Below are 14824 nucleotides of genomic sequence, written 5' to 3'. Positions count from 1 at the left end.
GAGCAGCTACTTTCCTTGAGTTAAATAACTGAAACCAAGACATGGGGTCAGTCTTTGGTGCATATGTATCAATCTGTAAATAGAGTTGGCCACATTTCTACAAGGAGTTATTTCAACAAATACAAAGTTGTCTGTGCAGATCTAAATACAGTCTGAGAGGAAGGGAAGGGAAGACTTAATATTTCAACTGACCTTTAGGAAAGAGGTTATGTCACATAGAATAGGGATAATTTAAATGCTCCAGAAATGCACTAGCTATGGATGCACTTTCTGATGAAAGATCGGAATTGAGTACAAATAGAGACAGCTAGATGCCCTAGAGCATGTATTCTTCACTGATACCATTTCAGGATAGTGATTAAAGGCTTTGCTAATGTAATGTTTAGATGTGCCCTCTTTCATAAGAGAGCACAAAATCCTAAATATTTGGGCTGAACTATGGGAGCTGTTATTACTAGATGTTAATGTATCCCAGAAAAAAAACTCAGTGGCCTAGGAGGAACTGGAATATGCTAAACAACAGTTTTTTAAAACCAGTACTTAATAAAAGTGGTTTCCATAGGAACTCAAATCCATGAGAACTGACAAGGTTTTTTAGGGACATTATGACTGCTGTATAATAGCAATAATAATAGTTCTTGTATCATCCTTATGTATGCTGTGTGCGTTTTGATTTCCTGATATTATTTTTTAGAATAGAACAGGGACTGTATTTTTTCATTTGAAACACGCCTCTTTGTACCACCTCCTTAAGTTTCTGCAAATTCATTCTTATTATTTACAGAAAATTTACTTAAATAAGTATGGACTGAAAAGTTTGGGATTCGCTTGTACCATCAAGGAATCTTCTTGCTGCAGATTCCAACTTGAATTCAGGCCAGGCCAGCAGAGGAAGTCTTTTAGAGCTGGTAAGAAAATGTCAGATGTGCTGTTAAGAAATTGGACATGTGCATGGAACCTTCATCACCCTCCAGTACATTTTCTAATCTCCTATTACTGATCAGAGCCAGGGCCACTTGACATTGTCTCAAAATCTGGTTCCTACTCATGATGGATTTCTCCTGACATCTAGGTTGTAATCAGTAAGCTGGCAATCACTTTTCCTTTTACCAGTATGCGCATAATAGCACTATTTGCAACCTCGTGTCTCATTTCTAAGTGCATGTAAAAGCAGGATCTCAGTCTTTTGCTTCTGTATTTCCATTCATCTGGACTCCTTTCATTTGTTTCATCATTCCTCTACTCATTCTTGGATAAGATATACTATTCTGTAATTTATAATGGTGCTGATTTCTTTGATGATTCTGAGGCAGGCGGGAGTGAAAAAGCCCTTACAGGTTGTACAGCCTGATAGGAGATGGACTGAACCACCTTTAGTATTGGGAGCTGCTCTGGAATTCAGCTTCTGAGGTTTTCTGGCCCAGCCAAGCCTCTAGCAAGGATAAGTGTCCTCATCTTGCTTGCTTACAATTTCTCCTCTCTCTCCCCTTTACCTGCACACATGACTGGCTCTATCTGGGGTATGTATATGTGTTAGTGTCACATTTACTAATTATTATATAGTGTGGTTTTCCTCAGTGATGTATTTAAGGAATTCATAAGGATCATTTGTATGTCTACTCTTACACAGCAGTGCAGAAAGTGCTATATTATTTTTCAGATAATTGAGCTGTATGTGCTTACACAACTTGCAAAACAGTTCTTTAACAGAATTGATTCTCAAATATAATTCCAAAGTCCTTGTCTCCTAATGGTGTAGATTTCCTCTGAGACTTCACCTTAAAGAGAAATCCTTTGGTTTGTCACTGTGACAGACCCATTTAATAATAAAAGCCACTGGAAATAATCATGTATTTTATTGGTGTTTCTACACATTGAACTGTAGGGGGAGGTAAGGTCAGACGTTGAATATACGGCAGCAACTGCAAAGTAATGTACAGCATTTGTTTGGTGTCCAGCCAAGGATTTGCAGTGCTTTTAAAATGGTAAAGTACATCATAGAAAATATTTGATGTGCCAAACCACAGAAGACGGTTGATGATGGTTATGGAGTGGAAGAGACTCTGTAATTAGTCCCTGTAGTGTATTCACTATACTGTACATTTTGCACATGCTATTTATTATACTGCTAGTAACATGTTTGTAGTCCTTTTTTTCCCATAGTATATTATCATGAACAGAGACCCAGCGGGAGAGTTTTACTTATTGTGAAATAAGAGTTGTGCTTCTTGCTGTCCCCTTCCTTTCGTAAAAATCAAGTTAGCATTTCAGGAATGAACAATGCAGAAATGTTTTATTACTGTATAGAAGATTGTTGTGGAAACAAAATTAGATGTAACAACATTAACATTCCCACCCCCCAACAAAAAACCAACAGTGACACCCCAAACCCAAAGAGAATTGTGCTAATTAAGAAATCGGAGAAAGCTGATGTTTTAAACTTCTCCTATTCTCCATTCATTTGCTTCCTTATTTCTCTATTAATTTTCCCACCACCACCATCACCACCATTCATTTCTTTTGTATTGCCTTTTCTCATCCTGACATGTGTACAGTTCAGTCTTCTGCTCCAATGGAGACATGATCTGGCTAGCTGCAAACTTGCCAACTCGCCATGAGCAATGCAGCTGCACCAAACCAGAGCTTAGCACGTGCTGGACACCTCTGCAGGTGGGAATGCAACTTCTGTGCTTCTGCTAATGCCTAAACTGGATGCTACATCAGTGTGGTGTGAAGATATCTGAAGGCTTTCTGGGGAGCTGCCAGTGTGTTTTGTTGTCCAACTCTGTCAGATCCTCAGGACAAGAGGTGACTTGGCATTTGTTTTGTGTGTGTCCAGGCACCCTGGAGCAGGGCTGAGTGCTTGCCATATAAAGCTGACCCTCCATTTCCAAACTATCTGTGAGAAATCCTGAATTTTACATGTTTTTTTCCTGTAACCTAGACTGGATGATCCCTTAGGTTCTGTTCTGTTTTCACTTGCACTGGTAGAGCTGAGCAAATCAATTGAATTCAATTAAAGGGGAGCTTAATGTTTTTTTAATGTTACCTTCAAAAACAATTAAAAAAAGGAAGTTTGCCTAGAAGTACCTGATTTGAATTATTAGAGAGATATTTAAGGTCTAAATGTGGATTAGTTTTCAGTACAAAAAGAGCATACAAGACTGAGACTTCTGTCCTTCAAGTGCTTGGGCTGCCACTTAATTTTAATCTTGTGAGTGTCCTGTTTGAAGGTGGCGCTCTCATTTGCTTAATGTCAAACAGGTTGTCGTGGTTTAACCCAAGCTGGCAACTAAGCACCACACAGCTGCTCACCCACTCTGCCCAAGCTGGGGAAAGAGAATTGGAAGGGTAAAAGTGAAAAAACTCATGGCTTGAGATAAGAAGAGTTTAATAATTGAAATAAAATAAAATAGTAATAATAATAATGATGATGATAATAAATTGTAATGAGAAGAAAATAAAAAAGAGAGAGAAATAAACCCCATGAAGCCCTGAGCAGCTGCCCCCCCTGACAACCTTCCCCCTAGTTTTATTGCTGAGCATGATGTCATATGGTATGGAATATCCCTTTGGTCAGTTGGGGTCAGCTGTTCTGGCTGTGTGTCCTCCCAACTTTTTGGGCACCCCCAGCCACCTCACTGGTGGGGTGGTGTGAGAAGCAGAAAAGGTCTTGACCCTGTGTCAGCACTGCTCAGCAATAACTAAAGCATCCCTGTATTATCAACACTGTTTCCAGCATAAATCCAAAACATAGCCCCATACTAGCTACTGTGAAGAAAATTAACTCTACCCCAGCCAAAACCAGCACACATGTGCATAAGTGTTTGTCAGGCTGAAGTCTGCAGCTTTCTTCTCAAGGCATTCACAATTTACTCTGTGTGTTTGCTAGGCAATTTTAAACAATGCACCTTTATTCTGTTTACAGAGCTATGGATCCATTTCTCTGTGTTTGTGGAAATAGGCATTTGGCATTTTCAGAGATGCCTGAGCCAAGCTCAAACCTCAGTGTTTGGATATGGGGTGATGGTAGACACATGTCCTGTCAGTTCTACAGTTTTGTTATTTTTCAAATGTATTTGATTATACACGGGGCTTATATAATGAAAACAAATCTTTCATTAGTCTGTTTTGGGAGGGCCTGTGGTTGAAGACAGGAGAGAGGAATGACAGAAAAGGATCATGAGGAGGGAGGCAGGGAAGGATGAAGGAAGGCAAACAACCAATGGTGCTACAGCAACTGAGGGCAAAAATTCTGGAGGCATCATTTCAGAGATGAATGATTAAGAGCTGGCTCTCTCCCAGCACCTTTGGAGAAGTGAAGAAGTGGACTGGTGATCCAGACATTTGTTCCTGAGTCTGGACTGCAGGTACCTTTCTGCTTGTGCGTCATGCTGACTAGGCTGAGCAAGAGACTTTAGGAGAATGGCAGTCCTGGGGTTTAACCTTGTAAAGGCTCCTTCCCTCTCACACTTGCAGTTTTCCAGGTGGTAGGAAGAGGATACCAGGTCCCTGCCATAGGTGGTCTCCTCTGGATTTCAGGGAGAGGAAATAAGGGGGTAGAAGGATCAAATTGAATGGAAAGGTAGTCCCTTCAAGACTACATTTTAAATTAAATCAAAATTAATTAATTCTGTTACTATGTTTTTTACAGGTTTTATAGCATCATGGGACCTCATCAACTGACAAGCAGGGGTGAACAAAGCCTATCCATATTTCTCTTTGCTAAGGATGTATTTCACAAATCAGAAACTGAAGCACTGAGTAATTACAATGCCTGGATCTCAACCAGACAGAGTCTGGGACAGAGTGGCTGACTAGTCACATCTGTTCTGTGCCTTCTCTGCAGGACCTGTTCTCAGGTTAGGAGCTGTAATGAACTTAACCAAAATGAAGAGAATTTATGGTGATATATAGAGCATGGCAGGAAAGCAAGCTGGAGTTTTCATGAGCCTGAAAAGGCAGAGAACCTAAACTGTAGGGAAAATATCTCTCTGAAGATGAAGGGCAAGATTCTCAATTGATGTACATCTCTGCAACTTGGCATCAGTGAAGCTATGCTGATTTACACCAGCTGAAAAATCTGGAAGGGAACAATGCACTTTTTGTTTAATTTTTATGTGCTCCTCAGACCATCCATCACATTCAGTTGGAGAGGAATAACATTTGGTAGATGTTTAGTCTTGATTTCTTCTTTTTTCCTGAAATGGGAAGTGAATTAAATGAAGTGAAGACAGAATAAGGCAGTTTTATTATTAAAGCTAGCTGAACAGTCTGAAAAAAACCTAAAATTAAATTAAAAAAGAATTTGTCAAATAATGTATTTGACATAATAGCAAAATATGGGCAAATACATTATTTTTTATAAGAATTGTTAATAGAAATTTAGATAAGTAAATTGTGCTGGATATGACTAGATTTACAAAGAGTTGGCTCTATGAAACTGTCTAACTAATCCATCTCTTTCATAGTCTATTTTACATAGCCTCTGCCTGTTGCACCTTTATCATCCACTGGCATCACTGAGTGCTGAATGTTGTCAGAAGACCCAAGATCCAAGGATTATCATTTCTGTTCTAAGGACTGAAAGTGAGTTTGGAGCTGATTTTGCTGCAGTGGTTGGAATCATGTGCCAGTACTGCTGTGTACCCTTTACAAATGGCTTGTTCTGAAGAGAAGGTGGTAGAGTGTTGGCTTACTCAGAGACGGGAGCACTGTGCCAAAGCAGTAGAAATGATTTATGGACTGAGGTCCACGCTCACCCAAAGGAACAAGTGGTTGTAAGGGGCTCCTTTCTGTTTCTGCCTAAGCCTGTTGTCAAAGGTGGAGGGGAAGAACAGGCGATGCCAAACTGCTGACTCTCTCATGTGCGGGCAATGTTAGACTGCAAACAGGGCTGAGGACCCGGCAGACTTTTGTCCATCACTGCTAAATATTGGGCCATGCATCAGCATTGGCACAGAGCAGGAAATGGCTGGTGCCAGCAAAAGTTTTGGAGCAAGTCATTTCCCCAGGGGACCAAGGAATTGGATTGAAACTCTGGGACTTCCCATTTAGGACTTGTTCTGCTTCTGGGGAATACACATATTAAATGACCATTATCCAGCCCAACGGTAGGTCACAGTCCAACCTGTACTAGCTTTAAAAAGCTCATTTTTTGAAGGGTGCTGCAGTTTAGTGTGGGAAAAATATTCCTAAAATATTATTCTCAAGGCTACCAGCCAAACTGTACAAACCACCCTTGCATCAATGGCAAATAGCTGTGTGGGAAATGCACTTCCTATTTCATAGACAATTTTGCCATTTCTGATTGTTATATTTTGCATCCCAAATCAGAAAAGAGAAGAGGTATGTGGTATTTTCAACAAGATATGTACTAAAAATCCCAAAACCTGTTCTGGGAGAGTCTCAGTGAATTTGGAAACACTGAAGAAGCCGGGTTTACCTCCCAGGCAACATGGCTAGACAAAGAGCTGGGGAGTCCAGGGAGCAGACCACCTTGATACTTAGCAAAGCAGGTGGGGCAGGGCAGTGGTGAACCAACCACCAAACAGCCTCTACATCAGGGAATGCCCAGTTTGAAATAGGTTTACCCAGTGTGAACTGCAGTGGGAGAGGAAATGCCAGTGAGCACAAATTTAAATTCCTTTTCTTCCAGCACAGGGAACTGATGATAGAAGAACAAGATTTGCTGGCAAATCACTTTGTGAAGAAAATGGAAGAGAAATGGTCGGCTCTGGCTTCTGATGATGGGTGAGCAAGATTTGAGCATGTACTTTATTTGACCTACAAACTGCATGTGGAATGTGCATTTTCTTGTGGAAGTGTGGTAGGCAATTTAGTGTTATGCCCTTTACCAAGAGACGCAGTGAGATTCAGCTGAGTTGAGAGTGGGGAGCTTCTTCACATCACATAGCAGTCCAAGTGAGTAAATATGTGGGCTGTGCTGGTACACAGTAGTACACCAAATGCTGCTCACATGGCTTTAGAGGTGTTCAGTCTGATTCAGTGGCTACCCAACACATTTAGTGCCAGAGACCTATATAACAGTATGCTGCTCTTGGACACATAGTTCCTGAAAACATAAATCCCTGTGTGTGGTTACTGCATAACCAGGATCTGACTCATTGCTTCACAAAGCACTTTTAGTTACTTTGGAAACCTGATGATGTGCACTATACAAACCCAGTAACCATGCTACTCCAGTCACGGTCTACTATCTCAGAGCTGTCGAGAAAACTTTGTTCTCTGTCATCCACACCATAGCCACTAGGAACTTCATGTGACAACCCAAACAGGATCCTGTAGCTCCAATGACTCTGAATCCATCCCCTTGGTGTTCCAGCTGATGGGGAGCTCTCAAGAGGTGTTAGTACCATATAGGCCACAGGAAAGTATTGTACAGTTTTATTTCCATACAGTAGGGGGTAGTAAAATACTCAGAGACTACATGTGCAAGGAGAGAGTACCAAATAGTAGAACGACTGAATGGAAAACAAACAAAATGTCTATTTTTAAACGAACTAAATCCATGTAATTTTAAATGGGGAACCTTTTGAGTCCTTGTAAAACAAGTTCCTTAAGTGTTTGAATGATGCTATTTAAATGTGTAATGACTTGACCTATAAAAAAAACATATTAATTGCTGCACTTTCAGGATGAAAGTATTAAACATTTTAATTGTACTCTGCATGTTTAGGATGCAAACAAAAGTGCTCATTGTGAACCTGCCAATTAAAGTAGCTGCCAGTAGGGAAAGGAGACATGCCTGTGGCTTTCTTTGGGTTAGCTGAGGTCATGTCTACAAGTAATGCACAAGTTCTTAAAGAAGTTTGGCATCTGAATGCATGAAAATCCCAAGCAATAATCCACTCCTTCTATTAAAAGTTTTGTAGCTGTTTTGGTCTGACAACAATGTTTACAGAATAACATCAAGACTTTTAAAATTTTTTTTTTCTTTTTAAAAAATATATAACAAAGTGCAAAAGTCTGTCTGAGAAGAACCCAGTTACAGGACTGCTCTTGAGCTTCAGAGTACTGTACATGACCATGGTCTAGTCCAACAGGCAGCTCATAAACCATTGAGGGAGCCCAGGGGAAGCTGGTGGGAATAGTCATGTGCTTCTAGTCAAGGAACGGTTTAGAACGTCACTGTTTCAGAGCTTAGAGTTTTGAAGTAATAATTTCATTTCTGTTAAGTCACTGTCTGCATATTTCTATAATACCATTTAACAACATACAGAGTATTTCAGTTACATCACATTTATCTTCCAAACAGTGCAGGAAAAACAGACTTTTCATCTTCTTAAGCATTTAATAGAAATTCGTAACCTGTGGAATTGGTTTCTAGTCATGTTCTCCCACCAACTGAGCCTGATAAGACCTAAATCCCAGCTCACTTATTCCAGTGTATGTTAAGAGCAGTCTGAATGACTAACACACAAGGCACACTGGCATAGAGAGCTGTGAAGAGCTGAGAATCTGGCTTGGTGTTCCCTATTGCGGGAGGAAAGCTGTATTTAAATCCATATATGAAATGGAAGATATTTATTTTACATTTCTGCAAAGGTTTTAAAAAGTTAGATCTAAATCATGTATTTCTATCTCAGCTGATGGGACTTCATAGGAAGATTCTGAAGAAGATATAGAAGTCCTTTGACGAGTGTATACTGAATTTGTGTTATATAATGCTTTGCATTTAATTGGTAACTATTACTAAAGATTCTGAAGTAAATTAAAAAAACCAACCTGTAAGCCAAATCTACTTTATTTTCAAGAATCTCCAGCTATCACTCACATATCCTTGCCAAATGTGTCATTTCTCTTAGCAACGGTATAGATGGCTTTAACAAGTATTTTTAACCTGTGAAAGAAAGTCACAGAGCTCACTTCTGAAATGTGAAGTTATGTTCAGATACCTAAGGGCTGGATTCAGTGATAAATTGCTTCTCTATCTCACAGGACCATGGAAGCTATTCTTGCAGGGCATGCTTAGTGTTTCAGTGCAAGTGATTTGGATGAATTTTTGTTTTTCAAGTTGAATATGACTTTTCTTTAGTATTATAAATTATTGTATGTGTGATAAAGCACACACACACATCTTGGGGAAAAATGTTAATTCTACCCCAAAAAAGGCTGATGCAAAGATAACATTAGTTACATATGTATTTCTCTGTAATTCATCCACATTTTACAGTTAAATTGCCACCTGAGTTAGCTTGGAGTAACTGTTAGATGGCATCCTGGTAGCCATAGTTTCAACAAGAAATTTCCAAAATTTCACTTGTAGTTTTGCTTACAGATAATGTGTAATGCAGTCTTTAGTGGTGTTGAAAATCCCTTTAAAAACAGATATTTCTGGGATGGCAGATGCTAGCAGCAGAGATACTTAGTTGGTATTGTCCAGTCAAAGCGTGACCAGTCTTTTACGGCCACCTTTTCGGTGGTTTCTGTCATCACTGTGGGAAGTATAAGGCAGAATGGTGTGGCAACATAGCTGAATCTGGTTGTATATATGCCAGAACCACAAATCTGTTGCTGAATATAATGTACCTTTTTTCTATCTAATGAGTAAAGGCACAGATAATACATAAAGGTTCTCACATCCCACTCTATCTCTCATTCCCATATTTGGATTGCCTACCAAGTGCTCCAAGTGCAAACTAACCTCTGAATTTAATATACCAGGTCCTGCTATCTCATTCAAACCATGTCTTTGTAAGGCACATTAATACTTAGCCATATCAGTCAAATACTCTCTTTACTCTCAACATTTATTTAATCAAATGGATCAGGCAGACCTGCAATGAAATCACATTGCTAGTGTCCTCTTTTAAGCCTTCTACAGCATCCTGTCTTCTTCAAGGCTCTCTTTTAGGTGGTGTCACAGGCAGACATTATCTTTATTTATGGCTTGTTCAGTGCTACACTATTTTGGTGTTTAAAGGTTAGTCATAAACATTGGCCAATGTGCTTGTAATAAGAGCTTTGCCTGACCTAGTGCCTTAATACTGTTCTTTAACTTGTCTTTAATTTTTTGGAAGAGTCCTTTTAATAGCCACTATGGTTTAATTCGCCAATTCTTGACCTTTATTCTGGAGTACTGATTTTCAAACAGAAGGCTTGGATTAAAATTTGTAAATAAGGTTTGAAAAGTTTTTATAGTGAGATATTTGCCCTGGCCATCAGGAATGGAAGAGGGAATGCATAATGTTCACTTTTCCTGTAGGGCTCTTGCCTATAGGTAACCTTATGGTTAGATTTAAAATTTGAAAAAAAAAAAAAAAAAAGACTCGAGAACCTGTTTTAATGTCAGATCCACATGACTGGCAGGAATAAGAATGCTGATATCAGTGGGAATGAATATCTTTAATTTTTCTGTAGGAATTGGTGAAAGATAGGGTAAGGGTTTCAGAAAAGAAGGCTGTATCAAGTCTGATGTATTGTGATTCAGAGGGTTCAGAAGGCAGCTGGTGTAGTCATAAGCAAATATTTTATTTTCAGTATTCCTGGACACATCTTCCATTTAAGGAAGGTTTGGGATAAGGCTAGGGAACTGGGAAAAAACATGTCAGAGAGAGTAGTATGGCGTAGGCAGGAACATATGCTTCATATTAGGTATTCCATTACAGATTCATCCTCTTTCTACAGTACATGTTAATTTTAGGGCTAGGGCTAGAATCAGGTTTTCAGAAAAGAAGGTAGAAAGCCTTTTTTATTCTTGCATTCTGCAAGACTGGCAGACATAGGATGAGAATTTGCATAGTTGGGAACAAATGCCTTATATTTGGATTTACTACACAAATTGTTCACTTTGAATTAATAAATTTTAGGCTTAGGTTTAGGGTGTCATTATGACATAAAAGAGGGAGGCTTCATCAGCCAAGCTCACTGTTAGATCATTTAGGACCAACAGATATTAGAAAGAATGTTGTTTGATAATGAATCTCAATCAATTTTTTTTTCATGAAATAGTCAGTGGTTAGAGTTCAGTTTTTGGTTAAAAATAGGAGTAGAGTTAGGAAGAAAATGATCGTTGAGCTTGTCACTGGATTGGGAATGGCTTCAGGGATAGAAAGAGAGTTAGTAACATGAAGAGCAAATGCTGTTATTCACATTTTTTATGGAGTTTGTTCACCTGAGTGGGAAGGGTGGAGATTTAGAAAGACTATTGGTGGTGATACAGCTAGTGCCTTTAACGCATTTTAGCTGCAAGAATTAGTTCACTGCCCGTATATTAAGTAGGGTTATGCTTGAGGTTTATCTCATGTTTGGGGAAGGAAAAGGTTTGACCTGAAAGTTTAGGATGAGGGATCATATCAACAGCTGATGTTTCATGTTCACAGATTCCTGTAGAGATTAGTTCTACGATTACATTTCAGGTTAGGTTAGAATTGATTTAACTTTTGAGTGTAGAAAATAAGGCTTGAAGAAGTCAATGTCCTGTTGGATTCTTCATGATCATCAGGGATAAGAACACCTGTTTCACCAAATCCCATTAATTTATGTTAAGTTTTGCTCTAGGCATTGGTTACCTGGCTATAATTATAACCTTGTGATTGTGTAAGGACTTGGGAACTCAAAGCTCATTGTTTCCACGATGCTATTAGATTCCATAGTGCTGGTTTTGGTAGAAGTGTTTACAGAAGAAATTGATAATAATGAACAGCAATATATGATATTCACCCAAGGATTCTAGAGAAACCTGGGAACTGGGTTACCATTTTGTGTAAAAATTTGTTCTGAAGGACCAGTAGATACAGGAATGAATATTGTATGTTTGCAGAGATTCAACATGGATTTGTAAAGGGGGATCAGGCCTCACAAATCTAATAGCATTCTTCAGAGAAGCCAATAAGCTTGTGGATAAAGGAATTATGGTTGATATAACCTACTTGGTTTATAACTTGCCAAAAGCTTTTAAAGAATCTAAGAAGTCAGAGGATTAAATAAAAAGGCAGAAGTCAGCAATAAAGGGTCAGTTTTCACAGAGAAAGGAGGTAACCAGTGAAGTTTCTGTGGGATTTGTCCTGGGGCCTGCAATGTTCCCAATATTAATAAATGGTCTGGAAATGAGAGGGAGAAAATCTTGAGGTATCTTAGTTTGCTGTTGATACTAAGTTATTATTAATAGAATCATAGAATAGTTTGGGTTGGAAGGGATGTTTAGAGGTCATCTAGCCCAAACTCCCTGCCATGGGCAGGGACATCTTCAACTAGATCAGGTTGCTCAAACTCCATCCAACCTGACCTTGAATGTTTCCAGGGATGGGTCATCTACCACCTCTCTGGGCAACCTGTTCCAGTGTTTTACCACCCTCAGAGTAAAAAATGTCTTCCTTATATCTAGTCTGAATCTACCCTCTTTTAGTTTAAAACCATTACCCCTTGTCCTATCACAACAGGCCCTAAAAAAATGTTTATCCCCATCTTTGTTGTAAGCTCCCTTTACGAATTGGAAAGGTCCAATAAGGCCTCCCCGGAGCCTTCTCTCCACCAGGCTGGACGACCCCAGCTCTCTCAGCGTTTCCTCATAGGAGAAGTGTTCCTTCCCTCTGATCCTTTTTGTGGTCCTCCTCTGGACCCCCTCCAACAGTCTTTCTTGTGCTGAGGGCTTCAGAGCTGGATGCAGCACTCCAGGTGGGCTTTCACCAGAGCAGAATGGAGGGGGTGAATCACCTCGCTCGACCTGCTGGCCATGCTTCTTTTGATGCAGCCCAGGATATGGTTGGCTTTCTGGGCTTGAGTGCACATCGCTTGCTCACACCCAGCTTTTCATCCACCAATACCCTTAAGTCCTTCTCAGCAGGGCTGCTCCCAATCCCTTCATCCCCCAGCCTCTGTTGATACCAGGGGTTACCCCATCCATGTGTAGCACCTTGCACTTGGCCTTGCTGAACCTCATTAGGTTCACATGGGCCCACTTCTTGAGCTTGTCCAAGTTCCTCTGGATGGCATCCTGACCCTCAGGTGTGTCAACCACACCACTCAACTTGGTGTCATCTGCAAACTTGCTGAGGGTGCACTTGATCCCACTGTTTATGTCATTGATGAAGATATTAAACAGTATTAGTCCCAATACAGACCCCTGAGGGACACCACTTGTCACTGATCTCCATCTGGACATTGGGCTGTTGACCACTAGCCTCTGGATGTGACCATCCAACCAGTTCCTCATCCACTGAACAGTCCATCCATCAAATCCATATCTCTCCAATTTAGAGAGAAGGATGTTGTGGGGGATGGTGTCAAAGGCCTTACAGAAGTCCAGATAGATGACATCCATAGCTCTTCCCTTGTCCACTGGTGTAGTCAGTCCATCATAGGCCACTAGATTGGTCAGGCAAGACTTGCCCTTGGTGAAGCCATGCTGGCTGTCTCAAATCATCTCCCTGTCCTCCATGTGCCTTAGCATAGCTTCTAGGAGGATCTGTTCCATGATATTCTGAGGCACAGAGGTGATTACATAAGGTAAGATTTTACTGTGAAGAATTACAGAAAGGAGTAGAATATATAAAGTGAAACCAGGAAGTGGCAATTTCAAAATAGGCAAAAAAGGTACTTTTGCCTCACATTGCATTGTTAAGCTGTCAAGATCCTTGCCACAAGACGTTGTGGACAGTAAAAACATTCAGATGCAAGAAGTCTTTGGATGAAAAGAAGAAACCATTGAGGGCTATTAAAGATAGAGATGGTGCTTCTGGTTCAGGAATTGCTCAGCCACAAAACCCTGGAGGATGCAAAAGTATTCTGGGGAATTACTGCTATATATTACACTGTTCTCACACTCTTCCCTGGGAATCCACTTTGGACACCATCAGGAATGGCGGCTGGGTGAATTGGATGTTTGATCTGATCAAATATAATATGTGAGAGTCTTTATAAATTAATCTTGTAAAAAAAGGACCAAATATTCAGCATATCTGAATAAGCATACATGTTATTGGGATTTTCCGAATACTGCTTTTTTCAGTGCAATCCTTGTCATCTTACCTCATGATTAAAAAGAGAAGACAACTGCTCTAGTAAGATTAATTTGGTACTCTGCATTCTGAGAACCTTCCCATAACCCTTTACTGAGTTTCTGATGGCTTCCCATAGTATGTATAATCAGTCAAGACAGGTGTAAAATAAATTATCTTTTTCCTTTTGCACAACTGTTCTCTTTCCCAAAGTCAAAACTGAGAGAAAATAAGTTAATTAAAAACATATGTTATGCATCATGAGCTGTCTTGCAATATAAATTCTTCTGTTGCTAATCAAACAAGCCCTACCTCTACTAAGCACAGACTTCTCAGGTTTGAGGAGCTGCCCTCAGTTATCCTTTAACGTTTTTGCTGTGAATATAGTGAACTAGCCACAGTGTCATCACTCACACTTTAGGACAGGACCCTTATTGTCTGCAATAGTTCTGTTTAGACATTTAAATTAATATCAGGGAGTGAGGAAGAAAGATTCAGTCCTTTACATTGCATGCAGAACCTAATATAATACCACATTGCTCAGGAATAAATGCAAAAAGCTGCAAATTGTCAGGTTCCAGACAAACTTATATATACTCAGGACATAGGCTAGTAATTCTGCTTTTATTGGAAAGTTCACATGGATTGCAAGTGTATTTCTCATCAGAATGAATCTGGAGACAAAGGGGAGGGTATTCAATGTGACAGCACCAGAAAAATCTGTCCTGGGCTCATATTCAAAACTGCTGGCCATTCCTGGGAATCTACCTCCAGTGATATACCTAATAAGACTCTTAACTCTGTTCTTCCCATTTCATGAAAAACATAGGGGTACCCCTTGTATGGCTGAGAATTTATTCAAT

At 39.8% G+C, this 14824-nt stretch overlaps 1 long non-coding RNA gene across 5 annotated transcripts in view; it reads left to right on the top strand.

Moving 5' to 3' along the window:
* Positions 1-14824, top strand: part of LOC141943459 (uncharacterized) — a 183214-nt gene that overhangs the window by 30312 nt on the left and 138078 nt on the right. For 4 of the 5 annotated variants that reach the window (XR_012628958.1, XR_012628956.1, XR_012628959.1 and 1 more), the window contains exons 2-4: positions 4655-4862; positions 5472-5589; positions 6659-6753. This is a non-coding gene — a long non-coding RNA (uncharacterized LOC141943459). Of the gene's footprint in view, positions 1-2738; positions 2809-4654; positions 4863-5471; positions 5590-6658; positions 6754-14824 lie in introns of those variants that run through there. The other variant, XR_012628957.1, reaches the window with a different exon arrangement.

Source organism: Strix uralensis, chromosome 4 (assembly GCF_047716275.1).
Source record: "Strix uralensis isolate ZFMK-TIS-50842 chromosome 4, bStrUra1, whole genome shotgun sequence".
NCBI lineage: Eukaryota > Metazoa > Chordata > Aves > Strigiformes > Strigidae > Strix > Strix uralensis.
This window is presented reverse-complemented; position numbering and strand designations above follow the sequence as displayed.